At 44.2% G+C, this 23,051-nt stretch overlaps 1 protein-coding gene across 3 annotated transcripts in view; it reads left to right on the top strand.

The window, feature by feature from the left end:
• Nucleotides 1-23,051, top strand: part of ATP11B (ATPase phospholipid transporting 11B (putative)) — a 2,792,721-nt gene that overhangs the window by 1,419,748 nt on the left and 1,349,922 nt on the right. The window lies entirely within an intron of this gene.

Below are 23,051 nucleotides of genomic sequence, written 5' to 3'. Positions count from 1 at the left end.
GTCCTCTTCCCCCAACTGACCTTCTGTTGACAATACAAAATCTGTAGTCATTATGAATTTTGTAATAACTTCTTGATCTGAAGTAGGAGATTCATTTGTCTGCAACCTGTGGGTTATGGATCTGATATCGGATCCGAACCGGCATGGTTTTCCAGCTATGGATCCAAGCTCTCAGCTCCTCCCCTCACCCATAATGCCCTGCTCTACCCTCATGACCCCAGATCTCGTTTGCCGCGCATGGTGACTGGATTTGTTTCTCAAGCTCTCAAGCTAAGTGGTAGTTTTATTGTTAAATTTCAGAAATTTGAAGTTTGTACTGATTTTTTGTGTGAAAGTGTAGGTTTCCCCTTTGATATTTTTTCTTTTTAGAGTTAATCTAAAAGTTTTATCCCTCCCCTCGCTGTTGGCGTAGAGTGTGTGTATTGGGCCTGTGTGTGTATTGGTTTTTTAGTTACTTTACTTTGGTAACTTCTTTGTTAGACTAGGATGGCAGACCAACCAAAGTCTATATTTTCTAAATGCTCCGAGTGTGGCCATAAGCTTTCCCCAGCTGATGGCCACACTCGGTGTGTTAGATGCCTGGGGGTTGAACACCTCACATCTGGATGTTCCATTTGTGCAGGGTTCAACCCCAGGGCATTGAAGGAGCGGAGGTCCAAGCTTGTTTTGGCGGGCCTTTTACCGCCGGACTCGGCTCCGACCTCCGCTCCTTCCGGAGTAACCGTGCCTGCGGTTACTCCCTCTGCGGCACCCCCTCCTCCTCCTGGGACTCAACCTCCCGTTTCTGGTTCGGAGGAGAGGGATGCTAAGAAAAGGGACCGGAGGGAGAAGCACCATAAGCGGCGGGCCGAGACCTCTGTTTCGGCCCCGCCAGCCAAGCGGGCTTCTCCCCCGGCTCCGTTGTCGGCTCGGTCTCCTCCTTCTCGGCTCCGGTCTCCTGTGTGTTTTTCACCGGGACCTGAGGAGGAGGAGACCCGATCTCCGTCGAGGCTATCGAGGAGGCACTCCAGGCCTACCTCGGTAGCCTCGTCGAGATCCACGTATAGCCTTTCGGATGCTGATCTGGACCGGATGATGCGAAGGTTCATCCAGGCCCAGATGCAGATGGGAGTGCTCTTGCCTCCCCCCCCTCTGGGGGGGAGCTCAACACCCTTTTTCAAACCGATTGCTCCTTCTCCGACCCGCTATCCGGGTTCGGAGCAGCTGGAGCGGGGCAGCTTCGGAGCCGGGGGTGGGTCGGCGCCGATAGTACTTTGTACTTCGGATCCGACCCTGCCCTCGAGTGCATCGGATCCGACCTCTCGGAGCCTGGATCCGAGCCTCGGATCCGGGGGGATCAGTGCTCCTTCGGCGCCGTCCGCGTCGGAGCGCACTGTCCCTTCGGATCCGAGCGTTTCGGCGCCGGCTCCGATCCACTCTTCGGATCCGAGGGGGAGCCGATTGTCGGATCCTTTGGTCGAGGTCGGCTCCCCTTCGGCGTTTGATGTAGTGGAGAGGGCCCTGTTGAGGGTCTCCGGACCCCGGCACTTGTTTCGGCTCCGTCCCGCGCTCCCTCTGCACTGGGCCAGGCTTCCACCATCCGGCCCTTGGGACAGCCCGCTTCTGTGCCCCAAGTTGCTCCAATGGAACAAGTTGCTGCTTGCGAGGAGTCCTCTGACAGCCCCCCAGAGGATGTCCCTCGCAAGCATATGTGCAAAAGGAGGCACATTGACTCCCCCGAGTCTCTCACGGAAGACACGGACTTGGAGGAAGGGGAAGGCTCCCCACGGTCACCCCCCGAGGATGTCTCATTTGGAGACATCATGGAAATGCTCCGTATAAGGGGTGGTCTGCCCCAAGTCTTCCTCGGACGAGTCCGTGTTCTTGGAGGCATTTGAAGCGGGCCCGTCTACCTCTTGGGTGTCCCCTCCTGCCGACCCCCTGGTGAACCTCATTACCACCAGGGCGTGGAAGGAACCGGACACCGTGGAGCCAATTCCTAAGAGGCCCGATAGGATCCTTATCCCACCGTCCGACCGTGCCCATTGGAGTAAGGGGCCTCCGGTAGATGCCATGTTGACGGCGGCCACCAAGAGGGAACTTGCTCAGGAGAGTCCCTCAGTCCATCCCCCGAGCAAGGAGTCTCGGATGATGGACCGCTTGGGGAAGCGGATGTTTAGTTCAGCGACCTTCTCGGTAAGGGCGCTGAACTACTTGGCACATGTCATTAGGATGCAGCGAGATCTCATTAAAGAATACGCTGCATCTCCCCCAGAGTCCATGTCGGAGGAGGACAGGGTGCTGCACTCCACCCGCATGGCCACTCTTAGGTCAGTTACTAATACCTCTATGCGGCTACTCTCCCACGCCACGGAAGGCGCCGCTAGAGCTGCAGGGGCAGGCCTAGTCACTAGCCGTCAGGCCTGGCTCCGTCACTGCGATTTTTCTGAGCCCTTCAAAGCATCATTTGCGAACGCCCCCTTTGATGGTTCTGCTCTCTTTGGCAAAACCGTTCGCGAAACGTTGACCCAGAGTGAGAAGGACGGGAAGACGCTGTCTGCCGTCGGAATCCGCTTCTCTGCACCCCAAAGGCCCTACTCTAGGAACCAAAAGGGTCAGAAGAAGATGTGGTTCCGGAAGTCGCAGCAGTCCCAGCCTGCTCCGGACAACCAGTCCTTCCGTGGCAGAGGAGGACAGGGAGGACGCCGCCCTAGAGGCAGAGGGGCTCCCAGAAACTTCGGGTCCAGGGAACCTTTCTCTGAACGGCCCGCGCAGCAACCCTGAGGGGTTGCCCGGCTGCTCCACTCTGGAGGCAGTCGGGGGACGTTTTTCGGGGCACCTAGCGGCATGGGAGTCCATAACATCAGACCGCTGGGTTCTCCAAATCATATCCAGAGGATATCGCATCCCCTTTCTTCACTTTCCAAAGTTGAAGTCCCTCCCAGACGTTCCACCCGGTCAACGGGAGGCCGCTTTGGCAGAAATTGGCCATCTGCTAAAGAAAAGAGCCATCCAGCCCGTTCCCCCAGACCAGATCGGATCAGGGTTCTACTCCAGGTTCTTTTAGTGCCAAAGAAGACGGGGAACTAAGACCAATTATAGACCTTTCTCTCTTGAATCTGGCAGTCCCCAAAGAAAAATTCAATGGTCACTCTGCAATCTATTCTCCCCCTTCTGGGAGAAAATCACTGGATGTGCTCGATAGACCTCAAAGACGCGTACTACCACATCCTGATGGACAGGCGCTCCAGGAGGTTCCTTCGCTTCGGCTGGGAGCCAGTCACTACCAGTTCGGGTCCTTCCCTTTGGTCTCACCACAGCCCCCAGGGTGTTCACCAAAGTATTAGCAGTGGTAGCGGCCCACCTGAGGCTTCAGGGGGTGCAGGTCTTTCCCTACCTGGACGACTGGCTTCTTACCGCCCCAACAAGGCATCTACTATTATTGGCGAGACTCCTTTCTCCATCTTGCTCCTTTTCTGGGCATTACAATAAATACAAAGAAATCCAACCTGGCGCCCACTCAGCTCTTAGATTTTATAGGGGCCAGGCTAGACACAAGGAGATTACGAGCCTTCCTCACTGCGGACAGAGTTCAAAATCTGCAGCTCCAGATGCGGGCCATTCTCCACTCAAGTTCTGTTCCGGCGGAGTTGGTCCTGAGGGCTCTAGGGTCCATGGCGTCTGCTATAGCACTTCTCCCTCTTGCCAGGCTCAATATGCGCATCCTACAGTGGACTCTCTTAGTACAGTGGTCTTACCTTGCTCTCCCTATGCATCATCCCATTGCGATCAGCAAGGCTTGCAAGCGGTCCCTCTTGTGGTGGCTTCACTCCCCAGTTCTCCACGAGGGCAGCCCATTTTGTGCTTCTCCCCCTCTCGCCACGGTGACCACGGACGCCTCCCGCCTCGGGTGGGGGCATTTTGCGGGCCGGACCGTCCAAGGCACGTGGAACGATTCAGAGACCTTACTGCATATCAACATTCTAGAGATGAGAGCAGTGCTCTTAGCGTTGCTAGCACTTCAGGACTTTCTTCCCTTGGGAACAATTGCGATTCAATCGGACAAACATGTCTGTGGTCTGGTACATCAGCAAGCAAGGGGGAACAAGGTCTTACCCTCTTTGTCGAGAAGCCATGAGAGTTTGGGAATGGGCAATCTCCATCAACCGCTTTCTAATAGCAACGCACATTCCGGGTCGGTCCAACATCCTAGCGGACAAGCTCAGTCGCACCATTCTGACCCCTTACGAGTGGTCTCTCAATTGTCAAGTAGCGGAATGCATATTCGCACGGTGGGGAACTCCTTCATGCGATCTTTTTGCCTCTCCCTCAAACACCAAGTGCGACAGTTTTTTCGCTCTGATACCTCCTCCCGGAGGTTCCCCAAGAGACGCTCTGGTGCATGCTTGGCCACCCGGTCTTCTGTATGCTTATCCACCCTTGCCTCTGATGCTCCAAGTTCTTCAGAAAGCCTCTCGGGTGGGTTGCAGAATGCTTCTCATTGCTCCGTTTTGGCCTCGACAGATCTGGTTCCCCTTCCTAAGGTCTCATTTGGTGAATCCTCCTTGGATTCTAGATCCCATTCCGGATCTGATATCCCATCCATCCTGCATACCTCCTCCGAATCTGGACAACCTGAAGCTGACCGCTTGGCTGCTCCAGTTCTACTCTTGATCAGGACTCCCGGTATTTCGTCACCTGTTAAGGCAATTCTGGTGGCAGCTCATAAACCGTCCACTAGAAAGGTCTACCGCAGCAAGTGGAAACTGTTTTCTTTGTGGGCGGAGCGGCAAGGCCTGAATCCCTTCACGGTTCCTCTCCCTTTAGTGCTTGACTTTCTAACCACTCTTTTTAACGATGGTGCCAGCAGTTCCACAGTCGAAGTACACCTGGCGGCAATTTCTCATTATCACATTGGCCATGACTCTAATCCTCTTATGTCAGCCAAATTGTGTAAAATTTTCCTTAAAGGTACTTTTCTTCTCAGGCCCCCTGTAAAACAAGCGGTTCCTCCTTGGGACCTCTCTTTGGTTCTCCAGGCCTTGACCGCCCCCCCTTTCGAACCAGCGGCTACGGTGGATCTCAAATTCTTGTCTTACAAGACAGCCTTTTTGGTAGCCATTACATCGGCCAAGAGAGTTTCAGAGCTTCAAGCATTATCAGCTAAACCTCCTTACTTGGTATTTCATCCGGACCGTGTCTACCTCAGGACCAACCCGTCCTTTCTTCCTAAAGTTGCTTCTGAAGCAAACATTAATCAGTCCATTAACCTCCCTGTTTTCTTCCCTAAATATGAGAACAAAGGTGAATATAAGCTTCACTCATTAGATGTCCACAGGCAACTTAGATTTAATCTAAACAGGACGGCTGGTCATAGGCAATCCGACCAGTTGTTTATTTCCTTTGCAAAATTTAATTTGGGCAAGCCAATTTCTAAAGTTTCTCTGTCCCGCTGGATTTCACAGTGCATCTTATTGGCTTATCAAGCTTCAGGAAGGCCCGCACCGGAGGGTGTTCATGCCCATTCAACCCGGTCAGTATCTACCTCGGCAGCCTTCAAGGCTAGGATTCCTCTAGATGATATTTGTGCAGCAGCCACGTGGGCTTCATCTCATACTTTTATCTCCCACTATAAGTTGGATCTTGCATCTAGGGGTAGAGCATCCTTTGGCTCCGTGGTGCTCCGGAATATCCTTCCATGATGGCCGCCCAAGATTCAGGTAGCTGGGGACTCTGTCCCACAGGTTGCAGACAAATGAATCTCCTACTTCAGATTTAGAAGTTATGTACTCACCATAACGTTCCATCTGAGTAGGTGTATTCATTTGTCTGCAACCATCCCGCCCTCCTATCCCCCTGGCCTTTCAGTTTCCTGCATATTATCTGTTACCCTTTTCAGGGTGTTGTTGCTGTTGGCAAACTCGATCTGAGGTCATGAGGGTAGAGCAGGGCATTATGGGTGAGGGGAGGAGCTGAGAGCTAAAACCATGCCGGTTCGGATCCGATATCGGATCCATAACCCACAGGTTGCAGACAAATGAATACACCTACTCAGATGGAACGTTATGGTGAGTACATAACTTCTAATTTCATTTATCAGTAGCATTGCAGTTATTCTTTTGTTATCAAGTGAGGTGAGTATTCAGTGGACTGTAGTAATTTCCCTAAGATCAAGGTGCTGTATAAGGAAAGGAGCTTTAACTGCAGTTACCCTTTTCTGGGGACATGTAGTAAGCCAAGGTGTGAAGGAAGTTGAACAAAAGGGTTTGGAGTGAGCATCTAATGTTGGCCCACCCATTCTGCTTAGACAAAGATAGCTACAGTCCCACTGTATCAGTGATGCCTTGCAAACAACTAGATGCTGCCATTTCCAGGCACAAGTTCTTATGAAGACACTGCGCCTTCCAAGGACTAGTCATATCCTTTAGCTATGGTGCAGATGTAAGTACTTGCACTATGACAGGCTTTGCTAGTATTGCTGTGTGTCTGTTGGCTAGCAGAGGGAAAGAAGAGTAAGGCTCATCATAACATCCATCCCTGCACGGCTGATGGCCACTTGACAAACAGCACTTGTCACACACCACTAAAGCTTTGGCTTGTGTGAGGGGAGAGCACAAAAGAGCCTCTAGGATGTAAAGTTATGCTAGATGGTTAGTAGGAGCTGGATTAGAAAAAAATGAGATCATACACAGCAGTCCTCTTTCTTTCCTTAACTGCACTGTTTTTGTTAGTGCAGTAGAGAATCTTGAGATTGTGTATTTGTCAATTTCCGAAGGAAAAATCCTCTCCAGCATTGCACATTGTGGCATATCAAGGATTTTTGATGCATTTAAGTTTTTGGTAGTTCTCTTCAGCACAGTCCTCTTTCTTTCTGAAAGAAATGGGGGTGGGCAGGGGACAAACCTGTGAGATTTGTCCTTGGCATTCTTTGAACCTCCAGGGCCACATAGTCTCATAGTTGGACATAGCAGTGCTATTTTCACTAGTGAAATAACTTCATTATTTCCACTTTAACTTACTTTCCCTGTCAGTCAGCCAGACACCCAGTTATTAATGAATCACCACAGAAGCTTTTCTTGGCTTCTTTCGGCCTCTTAAATATTCTGTGACAGTGGTTGCTTATTCCCTAACATCATGTATTTTATTGTGTTTTAGTTCAGAGTGAACAGTAAACATATCAGTTTCTGTGCTGCAGAATTAATGTCTGTTTTCTGCTAATTCTGAATTTAAAAAGATGTACTATAAATGGAATTGTATTTCATACGTACCTTTGAAGTGATTGTAAATTGTCAGAGAAAAGAATAAAACTGAGCGAGATAACTAGAATATATGAACTCAGAATTTTTCCACATGAAACTATTTTAGAGATTTTTAATAATGTACTTCTTTGCAAGTTTGAATAAAAATCACACCCACATCTGATTTCTTTGCAAACAAGTATAAATGATTAAAACTGTTTCATTTGGTTGTATTAAGAAGTGAAAAAGTCTCATTTTGTACACTTTTTTTTTCAGTAGTAGTATTTCTCTTCCATGTAGTTAGTATCACAAAAGGAGCATATACAGTAGAGTAAAAAAACAATACTGAAATTTTCCTCGTGCAGTTACTCTTTGGAAACTTGCTTGTGAGTTCATCAGGTCACACCTCACTTGGTGAAATTGATTTATGTTTCACATGCCTCACTGCATGTACAGCATAACTCACTTGAATGGGGTTTGTATTTGTTTATACCAAAGTTAGACCCCTTACCAACATGTGATAAAAACACTTTGCCTGTGAACAATTGATTTCCAAATGCATAGAGGTATAATAGATTGTCCATCACTGTCAGTAGCACATTTCATATAAAATCCACGCTGTTCAACACAGATGTAATGTTTTAATAGAAGGGCAATCTCACCCTGTGCACCCCTTGCATGTAGTGTGTTCATCCCCACACTTTCACAGTCACACAACTGTGCTGGAAGGAGAAATACCTTTCAAGGGCCAACACAGCAGTGCACCACATAACTGTGAAAGGAGGGAATGCAGTCAGTGATACGCAGCATTATTAGTTGAGCAGGACCAGAAAAAAAAGTGTTCAACAAGCAGGACATTGACTTTCCTTTCCAGGGAAGCTAATAAAAGCACATATTTACTGTAGTGCCAAATATTTTAGCATTACTCTTCCCACATCATTAATGGCCAGACTGTTCTCACACAGTCCACCAGAAGCCTATAATTAGTTAGCATTAAACACAAGCAGAACATTAACCTCACTAAAATACTGTACTTAACAATAAACTTAGCATCAAAGTTCCACAGTAAAGACTACATTAAAAATAGCATGGAGCCTAAAAAAAAAATCCATAAAACCCTGCAGGGACTGCTGTAGAATCAAAACCTGACAGAAAACTGAACTTCTCGGAGCACACAAAAATTGCAGTTAATGCACAGTAGTGGTAAATGTACACTAAGTAAACATGCTAGTATTGTAAAACTGAAAAAAAAACCTTAATCCAGTATAAAGTCATACAAACCATACTCATAACCATACTCATAAAATTTTCCAAACTTGAAAGCAGTGCCACCTTCGAAAGAGAAAAAGTGATCCTCTTAGTTTAAAAATTAAAACTACAAGAAAGACCTAGCCACTGTGTAATACATTAAACATCCTGTAGTGGAGGCTCATGGGATACATGCAAAAGATCCCTTTAAAGGCATACTAGTGTTTCAGCTACATGGGTTCTAAATGCCTCTGCCTTTTTACTTTTCAAATCTTTGTGGGCACATTCAGACCAGGAAAAGAACTGAAAGTGGAAAAAAAGCTGTGAATAAATTCCAATCACTGAAGCATAAAATAGTGCATCCAAAATACATTAAAAAGTGTACATCAATATTAAGTATTCCTGTCCGTTGCGCCCATCTATAACTCCAGAGCTAACATAGTTGATGAGAAAAAAAGGTCAAGTAAAGAAAACTTCTTACATGTTTGCAGTTCTTGTATAAGAGCCTTATGCCAACCATCTTGTAATCCTATTCAGTCAGTGTTCTGCAAGCGTATTCCACTTCGGAGATGTCTGCACATGCAACCAGCTACTGCATAAACACTTTTCAAGCCCTCAAGCACCAAATTGCAGCCATAATCTCTCACATGTCACTACAACCCCTGAACAAAAACTACCTCCCACGCTCTTTTGACAGTCCTGCACCCAGTCTAGTTTTTAACCAGCTAGACACCACTGCCAGCGTATAAGAAGCATAAGAAGTATAAGTATAAGTATAAGAAGCAGAGCACCTGTTAAAACATAAAACTCAAGCAGCGGAAAAAGCCCCCTTATTCCCTCACCATTATTAGCCATTATTAGCCAGCAGTAAAACCTAAGCTGAGCCTGCAGAGCTTAAAAAAGTTCTTCCCTGAAAAATCACACCACAGTCATTTAAAAAAAGTACAACACCCGAGAAAAATCACGTTCTCTACCTCTACAGTACAAGCTAATTTTTCTCTCTAATGGATGACTACATATATATATATATATATATATATATATATATATATACATATACATATATGTATATATATATATATATATATATATATATATACACACACACACACACACACACACACTTAGGTGCATGCTTATTGCACTGACACAGCTTTGTGCATGTATATCTGCATACATGTATAACAAAAATGCTAAACTCCACAGACACTGAATTTTGTATTAAAAATAAATAAAATGGACTTTGGTTATGGTAGGCAAAGAGTAGCAACTCAGCTGATGGTCTCACACCTACAAGCAAAAGCAAGCATCAAATAACAGTCCAGAATTAAGTAATCCAGTCTCAGCCGGAAAGGAGAGATACTGTAGAAGTGTGCATCATGGATTTTGGAGAGGGAGGATACCAAAATTAAAGAGTTAGGGGAAAAAAACAGTGCAGCAGACTGTCAGTATTAATGGCTAAGACAGTTCAACCTTTAGTCTTGGTGAGAGGAGTTAAAGGAAACAAGTAATTGGAGAAGGAAGAACATAAGTTGTCAGAGAGGAAGAGCAAAACTTGTTTATGTTGGCAAAACTGGATAGATCAGACTCCAAACATGAATGAGTGTGTGTTACTTGCACTGAGGCTAGGTTGAAGGAAATGAAGGCTGCACTATCCACAGATGGCTGCTATAGCAGATTGAAATTATCCAAGCAAGTCCAGGCACAAGTCAACCGCACAAGTGAGAATGGACTTGTTTGGAAGCCTGATTAAACGACTTAAGCATTCACATATTGAGTATTCCAGAAAAGGTGGAAGAAAATTATCCCCAGTAATTTGTTACTCACCTACTGAGTGCATGTTGTGGATTGATAGAGAAGGAACTGCATGTGGAGAGGGCCCATTGTCTATATGTGCCCATGTCTCTAGATAGTAGAAAGAGAACAAGACAGATGGTCAGTCACTTTATGAACTGTAGTCTTAAGAAGAAAATCCTCTTAACTCTGTGGCAAACAGGCCAAAAAATGTTTGTATTGTCAGCAAATATATACTGACCATGATTTTATGGTGAGACAGGAAGGAAAGGGGGTTACATTCACATCAGTCATGCAGATGTAAAGGGTACAGAAACTTAAATTCTGTCTTTTGTATCTGGCTTAAATTAATTTTCCTCTATTGGGTGCCCATAACTTTTTTTTTTAGAATTCCAGGATATGCTGTTGGCAGTGTGTAGCTGGACAGGAGGAAAGCCAAGTCTAGATGAGTCAGTAGAACAATAGGATTCAGTGGAGGTAGAAAATACCTGATCATCAACTGGCCAGAAGATGCCATTTCTGGACCTTAACTTTGGGGACATTCATAGGGACATGGAGTATAGTTTGAGTATTTTTTGGTCACATAGTTTGTATGTAAAATGTGGACCAGGGGGTAAAAGTATTAATTTTGTTAACAAAATAAGCTTGAGAGTGGGAAGTGACTAGAAAGACCATAAGTAATTTTTTAAGTAATTCTTGATTACTGTGGTTGTACTTATTACATGCAGTTAACATTTTAACTTTTAAGTTGGGCAGTGTGATATGTATGGAGGGGGGACAAGGGCATCTCAGTGTAGATGCTGAGGAAGAGATTAACAGCAAACCCATGCAGTAGATAGTCAATCACTTATTTTTTGAAATGCATTTAGTGTCAAGGGAATATAGCTGGATGTCCCACATCATGCCTAGGAAGTTTAAAAGTGTATAAAAAGTTTGTAATTGGTCTGTGGATGATGTTTAGGGATAGTTTGGTGCTGATTTCGTTATGATTCATTTACTGTAGCTGTTTATACACAGGTTCAGTGAGAGTCCAACTGTATATTTCAGCATCCTGGCCTAAGGAAGAGCAGAGTTTAGACAATGCAAGGTGACTTGAGATAAAAAGAGACAGATGAATCATTTTAGTCTCTGTAACAGTTAAAGTGGGGTAGCATAAAGTTTGAAGACATACGAAACACACAAAAAATTAAAAGGTTTTAATGTATGTTCATAAGTTAGCCTGCTATGTTATCTTATTGTAGGAAACTCATTTCCCTGTATTGGAAAACATCAGAAGTTGAATATAGCTGCATTTCAGTACATATACTATGCAACATAAATCTATATATAAACTGTATAGAAGTGGTGATACTGGCCTCTAAAAGTCTAGATTTGGTAGTTAAATCCCATATGGAGAGGTATGTGTTATTGAGGAGCTGTGTTACAAATCAGTAATGTTTGATCTTCCTCCAGAGTCCAACTGGTAAGAATTGAGAGGTGCTAAACACATTGATAGGGAAATCGAGGAGTTTGGTGATATAGGCAGGAGGTTTTCATTCAGTTAGGTCTGTGAAGAGCATTCACACTGGGCCTCGGAACGATACAGGTTTCAAAGGTGGACAAGTACTTTAGTAAATTAATGAGGTTGGGAGGCTTGATAACTATAGCTGGGGATCATGAAGGTGGTAGTCTGGTACCCATGTTTCCTTCCAAGACCTATGAGAATTAATCTCATACAGACAGATTTTATATCAGTCTGAAGAAAGTGTGTAGGGTAAAATAATTTTGAAGTTCTTACTCCTTATTTCCTCCTGGCCATTCCCCATTAAAATTAGAGCTCTTGGCAGATGTAAGAGTAAAATAAATAACAATGGATATTTAGGAATTATTTTTTGAAGTTGCAAAAGCAGTTGCCAAATTAACCTGTTATTGGCTAAGGAAGTGATGCTGTCTGTTGTGGAACAGAAGGGAGGTTAAATACTTAGAGGTACATCTAAAGTGAACATTAAATGAAACAGTGGAAGTGACGTATAAGAAAGTGTTTGGAAAATATAGGGAGTTTATAGCAAGTGGAAGATCTTAGAAGTGGAGTTAGATCAGAAGGTACAAGCAGTGCCGATGTGCATAGTCCCTGTATTACTGTGTATTTTTCAGGCAGTATCACTGACTTTAGTGAAACCATTCTTTAAGTTATGAAGCAAATGTTATTGGCTTGGTTATGGGGAGGGGAAAAGCAAATAGTAGCTTTGGAAAAAATCAACTTTTCATGAGGTGTGGGGAGGCCTACGGCATCCAGAGCTGTATTGTTATTGGAGAGCTGCTTACTTGAAATGATTTTGCATTTTGCAGTCTATGTCATGTATGCCAAGATGGAAGGAGCTGTAGTTAGCATGGTCTTCAAGTAAAAGGATGAATTCAGAAGCTGAAATGTGTAGGAGGATGGAGAGGGAAGATGTGGGGATATTAGAAGATGCCAGGGAATTGCATAACTAGTTAATAAGATCTCTTCATTTGGGAGCTTGGAGATTGTTGATAATGTCAGCCAGGAGCAGTCTCTTGTGCGATGGAGCACTGTCTGGCCCATTACAATAATTAGTCATCCAAAGATAGAACAGAGAATCTGGTGGAATCTTGCATGCTTCTGACATGAACTAGGCAACAGGAAAACCTCAGGGCTAGTCCAGTGGTGCAAGGATGGATGGAGCAACCTAAGCGGGTTGGGTTAATGAGAGAAATACTGTCACATTCCTTACTGCACCTTTGGGAAATCAGGTATCTATAGGATCTTAGTGGAAATTAAGCTACAGATAAGCAATCCGGGGGGGGGGGGGTGAAATGGGAAAGAAGTTAATCTTCAATTAATGGGATTAGGTATACATGTTTTCAGGCTATGCAGTCTACTGTTTAATTTATTTCTGTGGATGTGCAATCCTGACTGCTTCCCTGTGGTGGCAGTAGGGAGAAAGGGCAATAATCAAAACCAAAAAGAAGTCAAGGAGTTTTTTCACAGTTTAATGTAGGAACCAATTATTATCAGTTGCTGATGCCTTCATTCCATCTCATCACAGCCCTTGGGTGTTCACCAAATATTGATTCATATTGACAGCCCATCAGAGTCTGCAGGGAAGAAGAACCTTCCTGTTGCTTGGATTGACTGGCTTCTAGCTGCCCTATCGTTGCAGTCTCTTAACTGCTTCCAGTAAGTCCCTATTTGGAGCACTGTCATGGTGAATCTTGTAACTTTGCATTCGGCCTCTTCTCAGCTGTTGGCATTCATAATCTGCTATTAGGACAGTATAAATTGTAGTACACTTCTACCGTTGAGGCAGACTGTAACATGTAGTGAGGTGTCAACAGAACTCTGACTAAAAGCCCTAACACTGATGACAGCCACATTTCATTTGGTACTCTGTGCCAGACTTCTCCAAGATGTTTTACTGGGCAGTCTAGGTCTGTCCTATGAAATCAAGATCTCAGTCCTACAGACAGCATCTGCTTTGGTGGGATGAAGTAACCCATCTTACTGTAGGTAGTCTTTTCCATTTACCTACTCCGCCAGCCTTATTCACCACAAATATGTCTGCCAGATGAGAAGGGCCACTACAGAGGGGAGACAGTCGTGGTTGCCAGGATATATCCACCAGATCAACCCCCCCAAATCAGTGTCCTGGAGTGACGTTAGTTCCGACCGTGTCAGGCTTTCTGGTTTCCTAGAAGCTGTACAAGTCTGGGATTGGGCTGTTCATCCCACCTGCTTACTAGTAGCTAACCACATATGAGGGTAGGCCAGTTCCCTAGCAATTGGACTGAGCTGCTGTGTCTTAATGCCCTACAAATGCCCTTCAGCTGGTCGGTGACTGGCAAACTGTTTTCTGTTATGGGGTAACCCTTTCTTTGACCTTCCTGCATTCTCAGTCAGTGACAGGTACAGAAGTTACTTTTTCCTTATCCCTCCATTTGGAAAGTATCTTAGAAATGTGCCTAGAAGTGACCACCCCCAACCTTTTCTCTGATTGAGTGACTGATATTTATTTATTTACCTTTAATTACAGGAAAGTTTCAATCTGTTAAGAATGTGTTTTAAGAGGAGGCTTGGAGAAGAAAGCTCCAGTATACAGTTAGTATTTTATTATTTAATTATTTTGTAATAATTACAGGTATGTGTAAGAGTGGTATAGGGCTGTATAGGTAGGCAGTCATTTTAGAAAAAATGTCATTTGTTACAAATAATTATAATGTAAACATATTCACAAGAAATGTAGTAGGTAGTTATTGACAGGGTAACTTTGAGTGCTGTGGTTACAGGGCAAGCAGTCAAGGTTGATAGCATTCTTGACCTATTGAGGTCATGTAGTAAAGAAGGCAGTGTAATAAATAGAAAATAAATTATTGTTTGATTTTGAAAAGCATTCTGGTTGCAGATGGGCAGGCTAGAACTGTTTTTACAGATATTCGTTTGTAATCATCCAAAGGAATGTAGCCTAGATTGCACTCTTAATGCTACAGTAAGGACTATGTAAAGTAACAGAGTACACAAACCAGTTGTTTGCCTGGTAACATGCATATTACATATTCTACAAAATGCAATAAGGATTGCTTAAAATAATTCTGTGTGTAGAACTATCCATGGTGAAATAAGCATAATGAAAAACATTGTTATTAGTGTTTGTTTTTGTCTACATTGTTATTAGTGTTTGTTTTGGTCTAACAGTTAAATTTATATACAGTTGTATCCATTTGAGAAGAATAGACAAAGAATAAAAGTATAGCTACCGTTTTTTCTGATTTCCTCCTCCAACAGGGAACCAGGTAGTATAAACAAGTCTCACAGCCTTTTCAGTGGTTCTTGACTAACTTACTAGTTTGAGAAGAGGAACTTAAAAGAGCTGGGTGTTGGACAGTTTTGTGTAGTTTTTTTATGTGGGTGGGTAGGTTATTCCTTAATTTAGATATGTTAAATGAGTTTGTATGTCTGTTGTGGGAGAATCAGTGGGTATTATTGGTTCATATGTAAATACAAGTCTTGCTGTCCTTGTGGGCTATTTTAAACCAGGCTAATTTCCCTTCTAAAGGTGAGAATAAAACCGTGTACCTTGAGTTTGTGAGTTAAACACCTTAACAATTATGCCAACCCCGCCCCCAAATATTAATTTGAAGTTCTAAATATGGCATTTGGGGTGAGACATTGAGGGACTGTAGGGAGGGCATTTGTCCAAGATGGTGGAGAACTGAGTGAGCAGTGAGACCTCAGAAGATGAGGTTCGTCAATACAAAGCTGCCCAAAGAAAGAATCCTTCTCCTAGCCCCGTAATGGCCTTTGCAGGCCTGATTTCCCCTGCTTCTGCCATGTCTACTGCAGAAGCCTTTAAGTTCACATTCAAGCAAAGATGTGCTGACTTGCTTCCTTAAACAGATTTCATGCAGGCGTATTTACTCCATAGAAATTCAGAGTTTATCTTCTCCATTTCCATCGACTGCCATTAATTTGTCTTTCTCAACATGATTAATTTAGATAATGTCATTTTCTAGAAGCTACATACTTAAAAGCATGCAAAAGTAAGTAGACTTTTTTTACATTATGGGGTCCTAGTAAAGGATTAAACTCTCTTCAGCTATTTTTTAAGCATCTTTAATCTGAAGTTGTCCTTTTCATTCTTCCCCACTAATGGGTTCAGCTGCGATCCTCTGATCCGATTCAGCCCCATACACTAGACTTCAGATCCAGCTCTTGAGCTCCTCCCTCTCCCCATAATGTTCTGTTTCATTTCCTTTGACTCGGATCTCATTTGCCGCCATTGTGGTTAGACATGGGTTCTGCTCTTGAACATTGTAAGCAAATTTATTTCTTATTGTTGTGTTGAAATTCTCTACTTTTTTCTATAAACTTTAGACTTTATTCTTACATTCTCCCTCTTACTGGTTGCTGGCATTAGGGTTTTGACCTTTAGATAATCTCTTTTCTACTAAATGCTTAGTAGTCTTCGTACCATTGTTGGTACCTTCTGTTACCTGATTTAAAAGCTATTTTCTTTAAAAAACATAGTTGGTATTCTCATTCTTCCATTTCCATTCAAGGTTGTTTCTAATAATTACCTTTTTCTGGTAATTCTTGCCTAGTAACTGTCCTTTTTTATATTAAGTTCTTGTTTTTTTTTTTTTTTTGTTGCTCTGGGTTTGTTCTCCTTTTCCTGTAGTTATGTAGAAGAAACCAACATGATTTAAGAAGTGCACTTCTTGGGGGCAAAAGATCCCAAGTTCAGATGCCCACAAGAAGTGCGTTTATTGTCTGGGAACAGACCACCTTAACATGGCCTGTACAGTTTTTAATCCGATAACACTGGCTGACAGGCAAAGTAAGCTCATCCTCAAAGGCTTACTTCCTGCTTCTTCTAGGGCTCAAACCCCTTCTAAAACACCAACATTTGTTTATTCAGATTCCAGAAAAAGTTCTCTTCCAAAATCCCCAAGTGCTTCTTGGAGCCGATAGAAAAGATTAGAAAAATCTATGATCCGAACTCTTAGATCCTAAACTTCTTGCCCTTCCCTCGGATCTGAAGTCATCTTTGGATCCAAAAAGGTCTGCTTCTATAGTGATATCTCCTTTACCTTCTGCTTCTTCTTTGGATCCTAAGCCGTCTGATCCGAGAGCCAGTACATCTCACAGAAACCGTACTGCAGAGTATGCAGTTATACCTGTTTCTCCATCCCTTACCATGCAGTTATTCCAGACTCTGAAGAAACATTCTCAACTCCCTTCCACAGCATCTTCTAGGTCTTCCAGAAGTTTGTCAGAGGCAGATGTGGGTAGGATGATGCATGAATTCTTCAGAGCTCAGATCCAGATGGGGGTACTGCCAGCTCTGTACCCAGCTGCATCCTTGAGTGTGCATACAAAGTCTGTTGTTTCTCCCTTTCCTAGCTGAAGTGTGGTTTTTGAGTGCCAGGATCTGAGATCTCCAAGTGGTTCAGTGTTGGATGTGAGGAAATTTCCTTCCTCCACTCCGATGATTTCCCTGACTGGTTCTGCTCCGATACCATCAGATCAGAGTGGGTCTCAGCGCGGGGCCCAAGGGGTTTGGTTCGGCTCTGATTTAGTTGGATCCGTCCCTCCTTCTTGGAGTTTTGGCATTTCCCCTGATCCCTCAGTGTTTAAGGTGGGTGGTAGAAAAGGCCTATTCTGTCCATAGTGAACTGTCTGCTCATGTTTTAAATCCTGTTCCCTTTTCCTCATTGGCTGCAAGCCCTGAGTCCATCAGACCTACTGCACAGGGACAGCCAGTTCCGGTTAGTCTCCAGACAGGTCCACCAGAGGAACTTCCCCTCTCTTCCAGTACCTCCCCTGAGCATCCCACAGAGGAGGTTCCTCAGAAGAGACGTGAAAGAGGAGAGACGCAGACTCCCCCATGGAGTTTCTCACAGAAGATGCTGATTTTGATGAGGGAAGAAGGATCCCCCAGTTCACCACCTGATGACGTCTCCTTTGGAGATATTCTAGAAATCCTTAAGCAGAAAGTTGATTGGTTATCCTAAACTCCTTCACCTGAAGAATTGGTGTTCCTGGAGGCTTTTTGTGCTGGACCATCTACATCTTGGGTGACCCCCCCCGCAGACAAACTTATTGACCAGGTTTCCTGCCAGGCATGGAATGAGTCAGACATTGTCGTGCCCATCCCCAAACACCCAGACACGTTTTTGGTCCCTCCTTCAGACCATCTTTACTGGTTCAAAGGAGTTCCTGTTGTTGCTGTGGTAGTGGCAGCAGCCACTAAGAAAGAGCTAGCATAGCAGAGCTCTTTTGTCCATCTGCTGAACAGGGAGTCCAGTGCATTGGACAGATTTGGAAAGCAAGTGTTCACCTCCGCTCCCTTCGCTGTGAGATTGCTTAATTATCTGGCACATTTTACTAGGCTGCAGAGAGATTTGACTAAGTAACTATCAAATACTCTCTCTCTGAGTCCATGTCTGCTGAGGATTTCAAAGGAGCTTCCACTCAGTTGGCCACTCTTTTGTCTGTTTCAAATGCTTCGATGAGGTTAATTTCTCATACAGCTGAAGGTACCTCATGAACAGCCGGTTCAGGTATTGCCGTAAGGAGACTCACCTAGATGCAGCTGTGTGACTTTGTGGAGTCCTTTAAGATGTCTTTTGTTAATACCATATTTGACCATAATTCATTGCTTGGGCCATCAGTTAAAGATATGCTTACTCATAGAGAAAAAGATGGAAAAACCCAGTCTGCCATAGGAATCAGGTTTTTCTACCCCTCAACTGACTTTTTCTAGAAATCAGAGAGGTCCTAAGAAGATGTGGTTCCACAAATCTCAGGGACCTTTCCAGCATTTGCATGGGGATAATTCTTCCAGAGGCAGAGGAGGAAATTTTAATGGTAGACATCACACTATTGGCAGAGGAGGCCTGCAGAACCAGGGCTTTAGAGAATCTTTTTCTGACAGGCCCTCGGCATGCTCCTAAAGTGCTGCCAGACTGTCCAACTCTGGGGACAGTTGGAGGTTGATTCTCTACACCTAGATGCCTGGACAAATATCACAACAGATTTTCCCTTCTTCCTCCCTGTTGGAAGAAGAAACTTCTGGCATTCCACCCAGTCAGAGGAAGGAAGCAGCACAAGAAATACAAAACCTGAAAAGCTGCTAGAAAAAGAGTCATCCAGAAGATTCCACCAAACCAAACAGGATTCAGAACTTACTCACACTTCTTTCTAGTGCCAGAGAAAACAGGGGACCTCAGACCCATTCTGGATCTAAGTGGTTTGAACCAGTATGCGAAGAAGGCAAAGTTCGAATAGTCACAGATCAGTCCATCCTGCCCTTTTTGCACAAGGATGATTGGATGTGATGTGTAGACCTTCAGGACGCATATTCATCATCAGCCCCCTTTTTCTCCACTTTTCTACATGGGGTCAAGGTATCGTGTTAACTGTCACCAACTCTCTTGATTCAGTGCCAAACTCCTGACTTCTTAAACACTCAGGCCTGACTGTCGCAGATCTTCTTTCACACAATCCATCCACCTTCCTGTCTGTCCCATATCTTCCTCACCCGATTGTCTTCTGCTTTTCTATACATGTGCCCAAAACACCATAATCTGTTCTCTTTGATCTTTTCTGCAATTGGAGCTACTTTGGCTTCTGCTCTTATGTCCTCATTTCTTCGTCTGTCCCACATTGTGCATCCTATCACCTTTCTCAGGCACTTCATTTCCATCACCTCTAGCTTCTTCAACTGTTCTGCCTTTACTGCCCAGGTTTCTGTACCATACAGTAGTACTGTTCACATCACTGTCTTGTACACCTTACTTTTTAGCTTTTTTGACATTCTTCTGTCTTAGACTACACCTGATACTCTATGCGAGTTGGCTGCAGCCCCTCTTATTCTAGCTTTGACCTCTTCGTTCAGACTACCCTTCTCCTCAGATACTTGAAGCTGTTTACCTGTTCCACTGTCTTACCTTCTATCTCTATTCTCAGCTTCTTGTGGTTTCCCCAGGGCTAGCCACTCGGTGTAAAATATGGCTCTAGGTGATTCGGTCATGTTGACTGATGTCGGCAAAAATGTCACCATCTAAGGAAGATGAAGTCAGGGAAAGCAGCAGGCTCAGATGAGGTCACAGCAGATATGATAAAGGTGCTGGGTGAGATAGGGGAGAAATGGCTCCTGAGGGTACTAATAGCAGTGTGGAGAGAAAGGCGTATCCCAGATGACTGGAGAATAAGCATACTCATACCAATGTACAAGAACAAAGGAGACATCCACAACTGTGGGCAAGTACAGAGGCATCAAACTCCTATCACATTGCATGAAAGTTCTGGAGAGGGTGATTGATAAACAGATTAGCAGAGTAGTAGAATGTAAGATGGGAGATGAGCAGTTTGGATTCAGATCAGGATGCAGCACAATTGACCCGATGTTTGCATTGAGACAGATACTTGACAAGAAGCTAGAGATGAGAAGAGAGTCCAACTGGGCATTCCTAGACTTGGAGAAAGCATATGACAAGGTCCTAAGAATGCTGATCTGGGCAGTACTGCGGTGGTTTGAAGTCCCAGAAACATTGGTAGAATGAGTGCAGGCTATATACAAGGACCCAATGACTCGTGTACGAACAGTGTTCGGCCACACAGAGGGGGTTCCCAGTGGGTGTGGGTGCACATCAGGGGTCAGCTCTGAGCCCACTGCTACTAATTACTGTTGATGGACTACATTAGCAAACAGGTTGGAGGGGATGAATTAACAAAGCTGCTGTATGCAGACAATGTGACAGTACAGGCAGACTCTGAGCTAGAACTTCAGCAAAGGATAGGAGAATGGAATGCAAATCTGAAGGCGCATGGGATGAAACTAAGCACAAGTAAGACAGTGGTAATGGCAGCAAATTGGGGAAACAAGAAGAAGCTGAGAATAGAGGATGTGTACTGTCATATAAAAATAGACTATCTGGAAGGCATCTTTGCTTTTGGATGGGAGCCAATCATTACCAGTTCAGAGCCCTTTGGACTCACCACAGCCCTAAAGGTGTTTATCAGATGCATGGCAGTAGTGGCAGCTCACTTGAGGCTCAAAGGATTCCAGGTATTTCCATATCTAGACAATTGGCTCCTCACCGCCCCCTCCAGGCATCAACTTCAACAAGCCAGGAACTATTTGCACCAGGTTTCCAATGCCTTGGGCATTTCAGTCAGTCTTGCCTAATCACAGCTTGCTCAAGTTTAGAGCCTGGATTTCCTTGGAATGCTTTTGAACACTACAGCTCAGGTGGCATCTTTACCTTTCCACCACATTGCTTCTGTAAGACATCAGGCACAAGATATTCTCTCTCATCCTTCTCCTCCAGCAAGGCTAGTGCCTAGGGCACTGGGGTTTGTGTCAGCTGCTGTAGTTCTGCTTCCCTTAGCATGCTTCTTTATGCAAATTCTCTAATGGACCTTAGCTATGCAGTGGTCCATTCTACATCAGCCCCCTGTCTTTTCAGATAAAACTCTCCCCAATTTGCAAGCACCACATTCATTGGTGGATTCAGTCAGATTATCTCTTTCTGGGCAGACCTTTTGTTCTTCCGAACCCAGTTGCCACAGTGACCACAGACGTTTCCCTACTGGGGTAGGTGGGCATTTCTTAGGAAGTATGGTTCAAGTTATGTGGTCCCCCCAAGAGACTAAATTACGTATCAACATCCTAGAGATGAGAGCAGTCCATTTAGCATTGCAGGCATTTCAAGAATCTCTCCCTCTGGGGACTATTACAGTTCAGGCTGACAACATGTCACTAGTCTGGTACATCAACAAGCAAGAAGGAACCTGATCCTATCCTGTGCAAAGATGCTATCAGAGTTTGGGAATGGGCGATCACTTCAGACTGCTTTCTAATCGCAATGCACATCCGGGGGAAACCAACGTTCTGGCAGACAAACTAAGCGGATCTATTCTGATGTGTCACAAGTGGTCTCTCAATCAGTCTGTAGCGAGTATGATCTTCTGATGTTGGGGCCAGTCTTGCTGCGACCTGTTTACCACCCCTCTCAACAAATAGTGGAGCAAGTACTTCAGTCTGATCCCCCCTTGTGGTGAGTCGCAGAGAGATGCTGTGCTTCACACTTGTCCCTCGAGTCTCTTTTATGCTTACCCTGCTTTTCCACAGATTCCAAAATCCTTAGAGAAAACAAGGAGACTGAAGAGCTCAGTAATCCTCATTACCCCCTTCTGGCCTCGGCAAGTTTGGTTCCTTTTTCTGTGGTCTCATTTTCGTTGTCCTCCATTGAAACTGGAACCTCGTCAGGATCTCCTATCTCACCCATCGGAGATTCACCATCCCAGTCTTCATGCCCTCAAGTTAACCTCATGGTTTCTCCACTTCCAGTAATAGTTAAACTCTCCAGACTCTCTTCCAGAGTTCCTGATATTATATTCACTTCCCAAAAAAGTTTCTACCAAGAAAGTTTATAGGAACAAATGGAAAAGGTTTTCTATTTGGGCTTCGGACTACATCAACCCTTTTTCGGCTCCAACTTCTGCAATTCCTTTTTTCTTACAACTCTTTTTAAGGCAGGACAACACAGTTTTACCTGTATAGATACATATCCGCATAAACTAGACTTCGGATCCAGCTCTCTTGTTCCTCCCTCTACCTGTAATGCTCTATTCCATCCCCATTGCCTCGTATCTGTCACTAGTCCAAGAAAGAAAGGATAGATAGAAATAAAGACAGGGCTCAAACCTGGAACAGTAGTTTCCAAACATAGTTCAATAGGTTCTTCCAGAAGGAAAAAAGGAATGGGGAACGGATGTGAGGGAAGGTGAGGAAGAATGAAAATGGACAACACAGATGTGTGGTTATGGTGAGTACATAACTTATAAATGTGATGTTGTCCTATCTCGCATTCATTCTTACTGATGGGTTCAGAGCAGACTTGGCCGTTTTCACAAGCTCAAAGTCTCCAGCTAGCTCGAGGCTAATTCCCTGTCCCATGATGCACTAGTGCTCCAACTTGGATCTCATTTGTTGTGGAAATGGATCGAGAGTTTTCCATGCTAGCTCAGAGTAAGTACAGACTTCTCTAGATATTTTACTGTTAAGATTTCATAGTTTTCCTTAAAAAATAGTGTTTGGAGGGCTTTATCCTCATTATAGTATCCTGTTTGCTGTTCCTTTTGTGAAAATGTAGTCTTTAATTATAACTTTTAGGTCTTCGGTTTGTTGGGCCTTTTCTTACCCTATCCCCTTTCTTCAGTAATCAAAGTTAATATATATAATAGTAGTTCTTTGCTAGAGTTTGTGTGTTTTTGCTTCTAAAGAGAGT

The sequence above is a fragment of the Protopterus annectens genome, chromosome 4.part1, assembly GCF_019279795.1.
Source record: "Protopterus annectens isolate FY-2018-M chromosome 4.part1, PAN1.0, whole genome shotgun sequence".
In the NCBI taxonomy this organism is placed as follows: domain Eukaryota; kingdom Metazoa; phylum Chordata; order Ceratodontiformes; family Protopteridae; genus Protopterus; species Protopterus annectens.
The sequence above is the reverse complement of the archived record's forward strand: the minus strand, read 5'-3'. Positions and strand labels throughout refer to the sequence as shown.